Here is a 17,253-nt window from a genome sequence, read left to right as displayed (position 1 = left end):
GTGTAACCGCTGGATTTTCTCCAATTTGGAGATGCGTTGATTATGTTGGTGCAGAAGGAGATTCGTTCGGTTGATGGCGCCCAGAAGAATTGTTGTGGTCGGATCAGCATTGGGCGGCAAGGGAATGTCCTGATAGGTGGACGAATTGTCATCTTGTGGATTGATAATACGCATGGAAGGTTGCGCCGAGGAAGAAGTAGTTCGCCTGTCCTTCGGACTCCCTTGGCTGTTGGCAACTGTGGCGTTCTCGATCAGCTCAGTGAGACAGAAAAATGCTAGGAAAAGATTGGGAAGCAAATAGTCTCCCATAGACGGTGCCAATGATTGTATTTGATCAGAGTGAGAAGAGAGAGCAATCAGAGTGCAAATACAAAGGTTGAGTAAGAATGAATAAATATCTGACCTTCTAGTAAAAATGTGTATTTATGGAACCCAACGTTGGGTCAAGATTCCCTATTTTGTGCTGGATTATTGGAGGCCCAAAAATAGGAAACTGCCAGGATCCTACATGTTAGGGCAGAGTTAGCAAGTGACTCACGTCCTAAATGAACCGACCGTAGGGATCAGATGTCAATGATCGAGTTTTTCGCTAGCTGGTTGACCACGTGCTCTTCGTGAGGCGTGTGGGTTCACTACAGGAAAAAAGGCCTCCTGCCACGCCCAGAAAACCGAGGCTATATGCAAAATAACCGTGGCGTAACGCTTAGGCCATGGTTTGGCCACGGAAATCCAACTGTGGAGTATACGGCCGTGGCCTAAAGTAAAGTCCACGGTTTTTTGGTATAGACCACGCCTTTTTTACAACCGTGGCTTTTTTAGGCCACGGTTTAGGTAGCTTGATTAAGGCCGCGGTTTGTACTTGCCATGACTTAAAAACTGTGGCTATATGGTAAAGCCACGGTTTCATTTTAACGTTTACGACACAGTATTAATTCAAGATATAGCGACGATTTTATTATGACCACCTATTTAAAACCGTTGTTATATGTTATGCATTCTAAACCAGTTATCTTGCCACGGTTTATTTCTGTATCATTACATAATATATATATATATATATATATATATATATATATATATATATATATATATATATATATATATATATATATATATATATATATATATAATTAACAATAATATTGATGATTAGAATCTAATTAATTACAAGCAAATTAACATTAACGTCAAAAGTAATTTTTTTTGTAGTGTCACTAATAAGTTGGATAATATAAAACACAACTTCTTAAAACACAACTTTTAAGAACTAGTTAGCTAGATAATATAAAACACAACTTCTTAAAATTCTTCTTGATCATCTCCTTGTTCTTCTTCCACATCTTCAGGACAACCTTCTTTCACATCTTCATGATCACAAGCTTCTTCCATATCTTCATCACAATCTTCTTCGTCTCCAATCTGCAATAAACATCATTCCAAACATCATTCAGCATATTACAACTTTAGAGGCTCATTTATAAGCTTATGTTTTTTATATGTATTTTAGAAACCAAGGTGGTTTTCAAATGTTGATCAAGAGTTGAAACAAGAGTTGATCAAGAGTTTTCAAATGTTGAAACAAATCCATATGAAACCCCATTTGCACAAAGGAACTCTTGGGTAACTAATAGGCGGGGGAGAATGTTACTAGTACATATGAAATATATTTTAGTCTGACATGTTTTAAAGCATGTAGAAGAAAATGCTTATAAAAAAGCATATAGAACATGAACTTATGGCTGAACAAGACCACACAAGATCACACAAGAACTTATGGCTGAACATGAACTTATAAAAATGCTTATAAAAAAGTATATAGAAAATTTAATGAAATCTAAACAAGACCACAAAAAACTTATGGCTGAACTTTTAGCTATAAATAAACATGAGGAAAAACTTATGGACTTTGAACAACACCTTTAAAGAAGCAAAGACAATATGACAATATTTCAAGGTTTTCAAAAAGTTCATCCAAGACTTGTTTGAAAACTCTATTAATCACCTGCAGCTCTGCATCTGTGGTGGTTGAACCACAATAGGAATTTGAAGGTTTTCAGAAAGTTCATCCAAGACTTGTTTTGAAGCATGAGGGTGGATCTGCAGCAAGGATAGAATCATGAACCTCCTAACACATACATTTAATGGGGATCCACAAAATCTTGAAGTCTTCTTTCTTGAAACCTTTTATTGATTCTTTTGAGTTTTCTTGCAATCTTTCATAGATTGAATTCAAAAGTGAAATCTCATCTTCAATGCTATCAAGACTCGAAATGAACACCAATACATGCTTCTTCCTACAAACTTCAAGACCCTATTTGGAAAATAAATGAACAAACAAACACAGTTATTGATTCTCTTGCAATTTATTTAAAGTAGTAAGGAAGGTGTAGTTTGAGTATAGTTTTGAAAAGAGCTTAATATGAGAAGATCAATATGTAGTAGTAAAGGAAACTAAGAAGCATTCTATTTTTTTCTTTTCTTATGTATCATCTTAAGAATAAATTCTCATTTTTTTCTTAATCCTCTTAATAATATTTCTTATTTTTAAGTTTAGTTTATCACATTCTATAAGATAGTTCCTTATAGAAACCTCCCAGAATCACAAACTCTGTGCAGTATATGAATAATACACTTATATTTCATTACTATAGGCAACATAGGGACAAAAAAATGTTATTTAAACATTCAGCCTTGAAGGAAAATTGCAAACATAAATACATTATTGAGTTCAGTGACTGGATTAAACAGAAATTAGATTTGGAAAATGTAACTAAAAATTTAAAATGGTACAAATGAGGCACTTAAAAGAGTTGGAATGGAATTGATATAGATATCAGGAAGAGGCAATTGTTATACTCATTGCAGAATCAAAGAACTCAACGAAACCTTCAAAGAAAACGGCATCCCCTCTTCATCTTCTTCGATCGATCCTTCAAGTCTTCACAAACTCAGAAGGAACCTTCAACCCGCATCAACTCCATCCACGTATCAACAACTGGAACAAAGACGAAAAACACAGAAGCAAAAGAGGAGAAAATTTGATATGGAGAAAACGAAGCGTAAAAGTCGAAGACGTACCTGAGTGGTGACCTTCTTTTTTAGCGTGTTCTGTTCTTGTTGAGGCGTGATTTCAATTCATCGGAGAGAACCGAGAGAGAACCTGGGATTTGAGAAGAGAGAGAGATTGAGAACGCGTGGAGACCAGAGATAGAAGAGAGTCGAGATGAGAGGTGATAATTCGTATGTTCACGGTGGCTGTGCGATGATGTCGGTTTCGTTGGAGGAGAAAGGCTTTCCCCGGCGCCGTTGCTGCTTCACGACTGTGAGAGGGAGAAGAGAAGAATCTAAAGGTCACATAACCTTAATCCCCTTTTATGTTTATTTGTTTTAGTTTTTTTTCTTTTTAATCTTATCTTAAAAAAAAATTAAATATAAAACAAGAGAAAGAGGGAAGCGAAAAGAAAAGAGGGAAAACATGGCGGGCACTAAATTTTTGAATTTGAGCCACCATTTTTAGTCAAAATTATAAGGTCACGGTTTTTCTTTGCGGCTTAAAATATCCGCAGTTCTATAACCGTGGCAATTGAAGTAAAGGCCACAGTTCCATACTCCGAATTCAATATTCTATAACATACGTCTACGCTTTGATAACCATGGCCAAATCATATATGTGGCCACAGTTTCTGAGCTGTGGACAATTTTAGCGTGGCCGTAGGCCAAATTTCTAGTAGACGTTTGACGTTTTAACGATCATCAGAGGACATGCGTCCAGTTGAGCCTGAACCCTAGATTGGGCCTGCTCGGTCCAGACCAAAACATAAAAAAAAATTAAATTAATACTTAAACTAAGTCATATATATATTTTATTGAATTTTTTTCTTCATGTTTTTTGGTTAATTAATTTCGGAACTCTACTCACACACCTTAAAGTCTTTTCTATTTAATTAGTTATCTGTTGTATGAATTATTTATTTATTTATAAAATGAGATCATGTAAAACTATTAACATTAACTCATAAACACCACGTGGTATAACTACATGAGAATAACAAATCTATGTTTAAAATAAATAACATGCAAAGTGTGAATTTTTTTAACCCTCACACAAAATGGAATCACATGTATCAATTATATATATATATATATATATATATATATATATATATATATATATATATATATATATATATATATATATATATATATATATATATATCCTTACATTTAGTGTCTTATATTATTTTTATTAACACTTCTTTTACAATATTTTTTTTCTTTTTCTATAATTATAGTTTTTTTAGGCTAAAACTAGAAATTATAGGTAAAGAATATATATTCTTCTCCACTTTCTTTCTCTATTTCCTTTTTAGTTTTGATTTTTCATTCTTTATTATTAATAAATTTCTTGATATAAGTTAGATTTTTATTAAATTTGAAATTTAGATAAATTATATATATATATATATATATATATATATAATGATAATAAATTAATTAACAAAAAAATACAAAAAATAGATAGTTATGTTACTTCAAAAAACTCATATACAATAAAATAAAAAACCACTTATAATTAATATGATTCTAATAAATTAATTAAATAAAAAAATTAATTGATAACATTTGTTTCTCCACTAACCCATTGACAAATGCATAACTTTCAAAAATAAAAATCACCTATAATTACTATGATTACAATATATTAATAATATATCTCTCTCCATTAACTTATTCAGTAATGTATAACTTTTCAAATAAAAACCACTTATAAATAGTTTGATTTTAATTAATCAATTAAATATAAAATAAATTGAAATACCTTTCTCTCTATTAACTATAACTTAGAGAAATAAAAGTCACCTATTATACTTATAATACTATATAAAGCACAACTATAACTTATCAAGACAATTAATACATTTAAAAAAAAATATTTTTTTCAAAAGAAAATATTTTCACTTATATAAAAATTAAAGTAGAATTTAAAATAAATAAGAAAAAACACACTATCATGATCGATACTGATGTACCAGAATGAACCGTAGAAGATATTTAGAGCCCTAGCGCTGGGCCAAGATCTTCATATAAGACTGAATGCTCAGCCCAAGATGGAGACGGTCAGAATCTACGTGTATGTAGTGAAGACCAGAGTCAAAAGCTTCAAATCGTTTTAAAGTTTTGAGGGAGATGCGGTTGTGGAAGCGTAGATTCCGCACTATTTGAAAGATTGAAGGTGAAAGAGCCTACAAGCAGGACCGACCATGGCCAGGATTATTTGGAAGATTGAAGGTGAAATAGCCACCAGGACCCACCGTGGACAGGAAGTAGGCCCATAACCCAACGCCTTAAAAATAAAGGGGCCTCAAAATTTAATTTTATGAGCTTTGTAGATCAACAATAAATATATTAAATATAACAAATAGCGTAGTGGATGTCACGAGAGCCCAGGCAATACTACCCTTCCATGGCTTTTGCCAATTCAATGGTTTAAAGTAGCCCTGTAACGATTTCCATAATTAATTTAACTTTTTATATTTTAATATTTTGTTATAATATTTTTATATTTTAAATTTTCACTTAAATTTTATTTAATTTTAAATAAAATTTTAAAAAAGATTATTTTTTAAGTATATTGTTTTAAAAAAAATTATATAATTTATATTATATTAAAATTTTTAATGATAAATATTTAGATGTTAAACTTATTTTCTAATTTATAAAAACTAATTGAAAAAAACTTCTAATATTTTTTTTAAAAATTCTCATAAAATTATTAAATATTTTAAGATTTTTTATATGATTCAATTGTTTTAATTCAAGAACAAAGTTAGTTCTATAAAGGCTTCAAATTCGATCTATTTTAAAACTACAAATTAACCTACATAGCAATTTAGGGTTTTTATAAATTATTTAAAATTATATTTGCTCGTCTGCGCTTTTATATTTATATATAATTATTTCTTAACTACTAAAAATAAAATCCAAAAAACATATTCAAAGTTAGTTGATCAGTATTTTATTAGGGGTCCGTTTTTATTATTAAAAATCTGGACCGGCCCTGCCTACGAGGAGGGTCCTCGAGCGCTTGCCAGTTGCCCGTAACCATGTAGCTGTTCTTGCTTGGTGGCTGCACATGTCGAAGGGTTTGTATTGATCATACATCTAGCCAAGTGTGGTATGTGCTCGATTGTCGGCTAGGTGTAAGGCTGTACGAGTCGGAACTCAATTGGCCCTTTCCTTAGTTAGACTGAGATTGGGCCTCACACTATATGCTACACTAATGGCTGGTGTTGGATCATGATAATTTTCTCTTTTTTTTACTTTTATTTCTTTTTTGGATCAAATATTAAAAGACCTTTTTGGATTCCAACCTCAAAAGGTAGTTTAAAAGGGTGAAATTGATTCTATATTTCGATTGAAGTTTTGTTCCATAAAATCACTCTCGTGCGTATACCATCATAAGCATCATGTTAGACACAATTAGGGGTGGAAATAGGTCAGACCAATCTACAGGGGCCTATAGCTTAGCCTACTTAAGGTCAGGCCAGACCTATTTAATATGACCAGACCTATTTAATAAAGAGATCAGGCTTAGGCTTTTAAAAGGCTTTTTTTTATTAAATAGGCTAGACTTAGGCTATTAAAAAAGCCTATGAAATCTTATAGATTGGCCTATATTTTCACATATATTAGAGATATGCTAAATAGGTTGACACATGTATGCATATGTATTAGAGAAAGTGCTAAATAAGCTAGCCTATGTATGCATATATATATATATATATATATATATATATATATATATATATATATATATATATATATATATATATATATATATATATATATATATATATATATTAGAACAAAGACTAAATAGGTCGGCTTATATATGCATATATAGGCCGACCTATAAGGTTTCTTAAGTAATATGGATTAATTGAAAATTTTAATGAGATACAGACTTTAAAAGAGCCTTTCAGGTCAGTCTAAGCTTTTAAAAAGGCCAGACCAGATCAAAAAACTGAGTCTATGATAGGTCATAAGTTAAACTTAGACCTTTTAAATTTATGGTAGGTCAGAGTCAGACCTTCTAAAGCCTAGCCTATTTTCACCCCTAGACTCAATTGATAAAAATAAATAGTGAAAATCAATATAAATATATAACATATAATATAGAGAAATATATAAATAGTATATTTTATTCACATATAGGTAATTTGTTAAATAAAATATCATCCTCCTTCGTGTCTAAGTCGTTATTCTTCAAAAATCTCTAACCATTATTAATAATTAATTCATTAAGTAAAACAAAATTTTAAAAAATTAATAATAATTGTTAATTAATTAAGTAAAAATAAAAAATACTTAATAACGAGAATTCATTAATTAAGTAAAAATAAATAAATGGTCATGTTACTTCAAAAAAATAGATAGTCACATTACTTTAAAAAAAGTTTAAAGCAATACCAAAAGAAAAGTTTAAACACACTAAAATAAAAACTCATATGTAATTACTTCAATTCTAATAAAAAAAATTATTTAGTTAATTTATTATAATTTTAATAATTATAAATGTATAACTTCTTCTGTTAAATTTCCCTCCAAAATCACTAACAATTAATAATGATAATTCATTAATTAAGTAAACAAAAATTTAAAAAATAAATAATGATAATTAATAAAGTAAAAACAAATAAAAAACATTGAATAATGATAGTTAATTAATTAAGTAAATAAATTTTAAAAAATAGATGGTTGCGTTACTTAAAAAGAAAGTTTAAACACACAAAAATAAAAATACAACTATAATTACTACAATTCTAATTAATTAATTAATTAATTTTTTATTTAATTAATTATTATAATTATTGTAGTTATTGTAGTTATAGGTGTATTTTTATTTTAGTGTGTTTAAATTTATTTATTTTTTTAGAGAATAGAAAATTTATTATTCCACAAAAACTGATTACAAACAGAGTCGATCCAAAACGGATCCAGGCAACAAAATAAAACCAAAATAAACTCTAAGCAACAGCAGAAGAGCACATATTTAAGCAACAAGTTTTATCAGTCACCACTTCAAATTTTGTAATCCTATCTTTAGTAGGAATTCTCCCCATAAATACCAGCCACAAGTGGAATTGGGCACGAGGCCGGGCATTGTTGTGGAAGAACGATTTCCTCCACTCCACCTGACTCTTCTCCCATCTAATAACATGGTACCTCCTTTTAGTGTGGAACTTTTCCTGCAGAAGATCCTGATTTCAGTTCTGGTCATCAATTATCAACTCTCTACTTTTCAAAATCTGTTTCAGAATCCCTCTCTTTTATGTAGTAAGGTATCTATCTATTTTTTTATTTAATTAATCCATTCTCATTATTAAATGTTTTTTATTTGTTTTTATTTAATTAATTAATTATCATTATTAATAGTTTTTAATTTTTTTTCTTAATTAACCTCACCCAAAAATTATTATTAGTATTAGCTTACAAATTAAATATTTATTTTTTCTTATAAAAAAATTAGAGTCCAAAATAAAAAAAATAGTGTTAGTGAGACAAAATAAAGGTAATATTATTTTAGTGAAAATTCATTGTGTTTAAATTTTAATTTTGTAAAGTTATTCTTTGTATTATTTTCCTAATTATTTTTTTCAATTGTAAATATAAACAAAAATAAATTAAATTAATATTTAAACTAAAGTCTTATATATATTTTATTGAAATTTTTTTATTAAGCAGTTTTGAGACTCTACTCACACTCCTTAAAGACTTTCATATTTAATTGGTTTTTTATTATATGAATTCTTTTATTTTTTTACAAAATGTGATCATGTGAAACTATTAACATTAACTCATAAACCCTGTATAATATAACTACATGAAAATTACAAATTCATATTTTGAATAAATAACATGGAAAGTGTGCATTTTTTTTAGCCCTCACATAAAATGGAATCACATGTATTAATTATGAAATCATGTAAAAAAACATATAAATTATGAGTTTTTTTGCAATAGAAAAAAATGTAATATATATATATATATATATATATATATATATATATATATATATATATTATTCTTAGTGTTTTTGCTTTTCAAAGATTATAACATTTCAATTTTAAGATTAATAGAGATTAGAGAATATGTCTTTATACAAGAATTTTTATTAAAAAAGTGATAACTTTGACGTAAACTAGTTTGAATGATAGATGTTTTGTATATGATTAAAAGATAATTTAATTATTTTAATATTTTTTTGTTTTTCTCTCTTTAATATTTATATTTATTTTTTTAACACATAGTAATACCATAAATTGTAAATTATCTCATTATGATCGTGAGTAAAAAAAAAATCTAATTATTGATCTCTTCAATAATATATAAATTATAGAATTCTATTATTTTTTTATTACAAATATAATTTTAAATATTTTATAATAAAAATTTTATATCATAATATAAACAACTTATGATAAACTTTTTGAAAACTCTATTTACCTTCTATCATTTAAAAAATATATTTTTATATTAGTCTCACAAAAATTATTTATTTAGTGTATTTTACAAATATTAGAGAATTATATGATTCCGCAGTTTTTTTTTAATAAGCAAATGATTCAGCAATAAATAATACATGTCATATTAAAGTGTAATAAAAGAAAGGAGAGATTGATAGATTATATATTATATATTACTAGTCCTTAATATAAGAAGAAATTTACTTTTTAGGTTCATTGTAGAAATCTACTTTTTAAAGTGTGATAAAAAAATAAAAAAAAAAAGGTTTATAGATTATATATTACAAATTAGTTAGACACTCGTGCTATATATAAAATGAAAATTAACCATTTAAAAAAATTACTAATAAAATATTTAAAAGACGAGATTTATATTATATAATACAAATTACAATGGTTTGGTGGGACCTACTTTGCTAATGATATTTCGGTGAGTTATGATTAATGGTTCATCTTATATGCACATAGTAACATGATTCTCTTAGTTATAACACCTTTACTAAAATCATTATTTAATATGAAAATATTACTTTTAGAGTTATATTTCACGATTGAAATAATATAATATTAGTTTTTAAAATTCTTAATATGTCACAATTGAACTAATGTATAACATAGCATAGAGTGAGTATAATGTTAACAAATAAGATAGTTGTGTAAAATATATAAGTGTTTTTTTTTACTACTGAATTAATAAATCTCACTGTAATTTATTTGGCTAAATGGTGAGATTAATTGATTTAATTTGTGGATAAGGTAAAACTTAATATATTAATATTGAGGTTTAAAATATTTAATTGTAATAATTTAGGATATTAATTATTTGGTTAATATATTAATATTGACGTTTGTAATTTATTATTTGAAGTATTTGATTGTTTTAATTCATTATCGGTAAGGTATGATAATGTTGTTTTAGATCAAGACAAGTTATGAGTTTTGAGAAATTCACTCATTTCAATTTTTAAAAAACTTTCTCTAATGTAGAGATAGACCGGGTGAGAATATCTAAATTTATTTAGAACATATTTTAAATTTAATTATTCATCTCCATTAAGAATTGCGATAGAAAACATATTACATTTAAATTTGTAGGATAAAAATCGCATATTTAAGTTTGTAGGGTAAAAATCGTCTTACATGTGTCTCGTTGTAAATCAATTCAAATGATAGTTGTATGAGAACATTAGATTCAGAAGCGCATATTTGAATCCGTGACATTCCACTTCTTCGCTTTAAAAGGTGAAATAGATGCAGAAGTGCAAGTTTGAACCCGTAACATCTCACCTCTTCGTTTTAAAAAGTGAATTTTAATCATTAGACTATTTGACCCAAAAAAATTTGATAAATATGACCATTTCACTTTAATAAACAATATAACAGAAGAAAGAGCGATAATAAAATTTTATTGAAATTCTTAATAACTACGGGTAATATTTTAATTATGTGAAAAAAATTAAAAAATATTAATTAATATACAATTAAAATTATATTGAAAACTAAAAGTATTGGAACAAATAATTTTTTTAAACATGATATTATATTTTTTTTATAACCAACGTAATTCCATTAATCACACTACACAGGAAGCGGTACAGAGTCAGGTGGGATTAAACCCAACTAAGATCTAGAGCCAACACATTTACCTATCCTCACAAGGGATTAAGCTTCGAAGTTCTTAACTCTACCAATAAAAACAGCAGAGAAAACAATAAAAGAATTAAACAGGTTCTAGCAATCAACAACAAGCCGAACAATATCCGCAAAAGTCCTAATACCATTAACGCAATCCATTAGAGCAAGGGAATCCGAATGGAACACCATCTTCGTAAGGCCTAAGTCTTCCGCAAGTTGAATGCCTCATCTCAAGGCCATCGCTTCAGCCACCATAGGTCTCGCATTAGAAACAATTTTATTGCACGTAGATAACACTACTTTGTTATTTATGTCCTTGATGACGCGTCCCAGAACGAGAAAACCATCATCGAAACACCCTGCATCCACAAAAACCAGGTGTGAATCCTTTGCTTGGTATCCATCTTCTTGCACATTCAGCCTCTTGTTCCTGCAACATGCCCCCACCACAGTCCTAATGAACTCTTTGGTATACTCCATAGCTTCCAGCGCAGTGTTCTTTGGTTCGACTTCCTTATTATCAAAAACCTTAGAGTTCCTAGCATTCCAAAGTTTTCACAAAGTGGTGCACACAATCGGTTCCAAAGAAGGTTCAAGACTGTCCGAAATTGATTCCGCCACCCAATCAATTAAAGCCAAATTTCCAGGAATCCTTATCCCCATCAGCAAAGCAAAGCAAACTAACTTCGCAACATGAAAATGCAGAAAAATGTGTTGGGTAGATTCAGGGCAATCACTGCAGAACGGGCATAAAGTCTCAATTCCACACCCTCTTTTAAGAAAATTACCTTTAACTGGGAGGATATTCCTGCACAGTCTCCACATAAAGTTCTTGATTCGAACATGAATGGGAATGCGATAGCTTCTTCCAAAAGCTAATTTGAGTCTGAACCAAAGAACCACTCCTGCTGGAAGCAAATTTACTAGTAAGTAGTTTGTAAGCAGATTTAACCGAGTAAGCTCCATCCGGTTTGCCATGCCAAATCTTCTCATCAACCAATCTGCTCAATGACAAAGGAATGCTCATGATTTATTTTTCCTCCCCTAGGCTGAAGATATTTTCCACTAATTCTCTATTCCAGCAACCCAATTCATGAATAATTAGATCAAAGACTTTGATACCTAAGTCCATACCTTTGGGATCACTGAGACATTTAAAACCACTGTTACTTGGAATCCAGTTGTCCTTCTACACAGAAACCTTAGACCCATCGCCAATTCTCCACCTAGTCCCTTCCATCACCAAATCCTTCGGAGCAAACACACTCCTTCGAGCGTAGCTTGGAGAAAAACCCACTTTTACCTCGAGTATATTGCAATTAGGAAAATATATACTCTTCCAAACTCTCCCCAACAGAGATCATTCATCGCTTTGGAGCCTTTAGAAGTGCTTCCCCAGGAGACTCAAATTAAGGTCCGCAATCCCCCTAAAACTAATTCAACCCAAACACTTTGCTTTCGCCCGATTTTCCCAACTCAACCAGTGGATCTTCCTTTCTCCATCCTTTGCACCCCACCAGAATCTAGCTAGAATCCTCTCTATTTTATGACACACTTCAGTTGGAATTTTGTAACAGCTCATAATATAAGAAGAAATAACCTGCTCCATAACTTTAATGAGGACTTCTTTCCCAGCTCTTGAGAGGAAACTTTCCTTCCAACCTTTGACCTTCTTCCAAATGCGTTCCACCACAAGCAAAAACACCGTCTTCTTGGATCTTCCAATCATAATTGGAAAACCCAAATACCTCGAATGAGATACAACAGTCTTTGCACTCATCCTATTATGGATCATTTGTATGACTTCTTCCCGCACATTTCGACTGAATGAGCTTCTGACTTGTCAATGTTAACCATCTGGCCCGAAGCTCTCTGATATCAAAAGCAAGGATCTCAAGAATTTTCCCACATTCCTTTGGATTAGCTCTTGAGAACAAAATGTTGTCATCCACAAAGAACAAATAAGAAATATATGGAGCTCTTATAGCAACACGGATGCCATGAATGGTTTGGTTACCGGCAGCTTCCTTGATCAAACCAGAAAAAAACATCTGCACACATAACAAACAGGTCAGAGGATAAAGGATCTCCTTGACGGAGTCCTCTCTCCAGAATAAAAGAGTTACTAGGGCATCCATTTAACAGGATTTAGAATGACACTATAGAGATTCAAGTATGGATCAACTTCACAAAATTCTCTGAAAAACCCATAGATTCAAGAACCCCTACAACAAAACTTCACTCTACTCTATCATATGCTTACGCCATATCCAACTTAAAAGCCATAACACCTTTTTTCCCTTGGTCTTCTTCTTCATCTAATGAAAACACTCCATCGCTACTAAGGCATTGTCGTTGATCAATATCCCTTTCACAAAGGCGCTCTGCTCTTCATCAATGATTCCAAGAAGAACCTCTTTCATCCTATTCGCAATCGATTTTGACACAATCTTCATCACCATATTGCACAAGCTAATTGGTCTATACTCTCTCGAAGACTTTAGGATTTTACACTTATGGATGAGAACAATGAAGGTTTTATTCATCTTTGTCGGGTCCTACTCACCATTAAGGACATCAAGAACCATCTTCTTCACCTCCTTACCCACCTCATGTTAGTATTTTTGAAAGAAGAGACTAGGAAGCCCATCTGGTCTTAGGGATTTCAAAGGGTGCATCTGAAAAAGCTCTTCCTTAACTTCTGTCTCTATAAAGTCTCTCCCACATCAAACTTTATTATCCACACTGAGTTTATCCTTCACTACCAAGCAGTTATCCCTAATATCACTCGGATTTGAGGATGAGAAAATATCTTTGAAGTACCTAGTAAGAATTCTCTCGCAATGCATTCTTCCTCTCCACCATCGGCCATCATCATCCTTCAGCTTACTAATTTTGTTGACCCTTATCCTTTGATCCGCCTTTCCATGCAAAAAAATTGTATTTTTATCACCTTCCTGTAGCCATAGAGCCCTACTTCGCTGCCTCCGCATAACCTCTTCCACCTTCAAAATATTTTGCCTTTGAGTCTCAAGTGCTTTATACTTCCTTAAATTGTCCTCACTACTGTCCCGGCTAGCATCCTCCTTCAACATCTCTTCAATTTTGATGAGATCCTTGCAAATGTTCCTACACCACTCCCCCTCCAATTCTGTTTCACCAAGCCCTCATGTCTTTCATCCCTCACCCATATATCTTCAAACCTGAAAATATACCTATTTTTATTTTATTCTTCACTCGATTCACCCTCCAAAACTACTTTAATCTCTGTGTGATAGGAGCCAAAACGCAAAAGACGTGTCACCTTGATAGGATGAAATCTCGTAAAACAGGCCTCACTAGCAAAAACTCTATCCAATTTGTATTGAGTATTGTTCTTCCCCTGTCACCCATTAGTCCACGTAAACGGGTAGTCGTCGAAACCCATATCTTGTAAACCACACTCAGCCACAATCTCTCTGCCCCAGTTCAATTGACTAACAGTCCTGCTAATCCCCCAATCTTCTCATTCTCGACCATGATATCATTTAATCCCCCACACACAACCATCTCACATTTCTATTCACCTTCAACCGTTTCAACAATTGCCAAGTCTTCCTTTTATTACCATCTTCTGGAAAACCATACATCCCTAGTTAACATCCACGGATAATCTCCTTCATCATCAATAATCTATACATTTATATGGTTATTGGAGAAGTTGATGAATGTAACCTTTAAAGAGTATCTGCACATCATCGCAATACCTCATGTGCGCGCTCTACCTTCACCCCGATACGCCATTGAGAATGCATTATCATAGCCACAATTTTGTTTAACGGTACAATCTCATGATCCTTGAGACGGGGTTCCATCACAAAGATAAGAGAGGGATTTTCTTTTCGGGTAAGCCTTGAAAAGGCTTGAACTACACGGGGACTCCATAAATTCCTATAGTTCCAACTAACAAGTTTCATTGTTGTAGGCGGTGTTGGGTTTCCAACACCACCTCTGGTACCAAGTTGTTTAATTCTTCCTTTGCCCTACTTTGTGGGGACTCCATAAATTCCTATAGTTCCAACTAACAAGTTTCATTGTTGTAGGCGGTGTTGGGTTTCCAACACCACCTCTGGTACCAAGTTGTTTGTTTCTTCCTTTGCCCTACTTTGTTTCCAACAACACCGATTAAGATTTATAAAGCAAACTTTATACAACTAGTTGAAAAAGCAACAAACATCCATGGGTTTAGAGTAATTTACATACAAACTCACCAAAATAGAAATACAAAAAGAAGAGAAGAAGAGGAACCAAACATTTCTTGGTTTGTCAACACCAATCGATGAGAAATTCGACCTCCGATCATCCGATTACAAGCTCCAATGGTGTTTCCAAGCTAAATCTACCCAAAAATGACCTAGGATGAGTTGGGGTTCAAAAATACCCAAAACATAACCTAAAAAATCTGATTTTCGCCTATTTATGCAATTTTGAGTTCTGTACAGCGCGCATCGCGCCCAACCTGCTGTCATGAAAAAACAGCTTTTAGTAAAAATGACGTAACTTGAGAACCGTAACTCCGATTTGCGTCTGGTTCGAAGCGTTAGAAAACTTATTAAATTTATCGTCTAACAATGACGACATATCAACCAAATTGGTGATTTATTATTCTTTGGTTTTGAGCTTTATTCGTTGACGAGTTGGTTTCGTTGCTAAAAAATGCTCGTTTGAAGCCGTGTCTTCGACACGTTATTGCTCATGCTCCAAATACGCCTTAATACCTACAAAATGAATAGAAAACTATCAAAAAGTATAAAAGTATATGAAAATACATCTATTCACAAAGTATACGTATTTATACACAAAACGGAGTATTATTCAAACGGTATTAACAAAAAGTATCGATAAGTGCAACAAAACATATATACAAAATAAGTACATTTTTGCACTTATCACCCCACTATCTTTGTTGTTAACATCACTGCTCCTAACGACTCCGCCAGCTTTTCAATATCTAATGTTCCTCTCTTCTAGTTTCATTCCTCTTGAAGCTTTCTTTGGCCCTTCTCCTCTCTTTTGTTGTTGAACTTCTGGTTCTTCAACTTTCTCCTTTACTTTTAATTCAAATCTATTTTGCCCAGACGAAGCATTAAACAAATTTTTACTGCAACTTCCAGAACTAGTATCCATCTTCTTTTGGTCTTCAATTATCTTTGGTAAGGGAAAAGCTCGCAACCATTGGCCAAAAGAAAGCTTTTGTTCCTCAATTTCTTCAAAACCTTCTTCATTCAGCTCTTCTAATATCTCACAATCCTTCAGCTGGTGCCCAACACGACCACACACAAAACAGAAAGTGGATAACCTCTCATATTTGAAGTGGACTCTCATGTTTTTTCTTTAAATTTCACCATTGTTCCTCTCTTAAGGGGTTTCTTCAGATCCAGCTTCACTTTTATTCTAAGAAATCTGCCATTTCAGTGGCCTTCCTTATGGTCCATGTCCACAAACTCTCCAATGATATTTCTTAATTTGCTCGCCAACACGACCACACACAAAACAGAAAGTGGATAACCTCTCATATTTGAAGTGGACTCTCATGTTTTTTCTTTAAATTTCACCATTGTTCCTCTCTTAAGGGGTTTCTTCAGATCCAGCTTCACTTTTATTCTAAGAAATCTGCCATTTCAGTGGCCTTCCTTATGGTCCATGTCCACAAACTCTCCAATGATATTTCTTAATTTGCTCGCCATCGCTTCAGATCTTAACATTAGAGGAAGCTCGTATATTCTTAGCCAGAAAGTACCAAAATACATGTTTAACTCTGAGGGTTGTTCTTCCCCTCATACCCTTTCCAGAATCAGCAAGACTCTGTCAAAGCTCCAAGGTCCGCTCTTCAAGATATACTTCATATCCCTTTTCGTAGTAAACTTGAAAAGGAACGGGTTTTTTCTCAGATTTTGTATCTCCATAGTATTCTTCAACTTCCATACGTTCAGCATCGTGCTCTTAAAAGCTCTGACATTAAAACTACTCTCCGTCAAAAAAATTTCGGCAAGGGTCCGCTGAAACAACTGTTCCGCGCAAACCTCCTCTGGCTCCGCTATTACCCCCTCCT

Source organism: Vicia villosa, linkage group LG7, assembly GCF_029867415.1.
Source record: "Vicia villosa cultivar HV-30 ecotype Madison, WI linkage group LG7, Vvil1.0, whole genome shotgun sequence".
NCBI classification, from domain to species: domain Eukaryota; kingdom Viridiplantae; phylum Streptophyta; class Magnoliopsida; order Fabales; family Fabaceae; genus Vicia; species Vicia villosa.
This window is presented reverse-complemented; position numbering follows the sequence as displayed.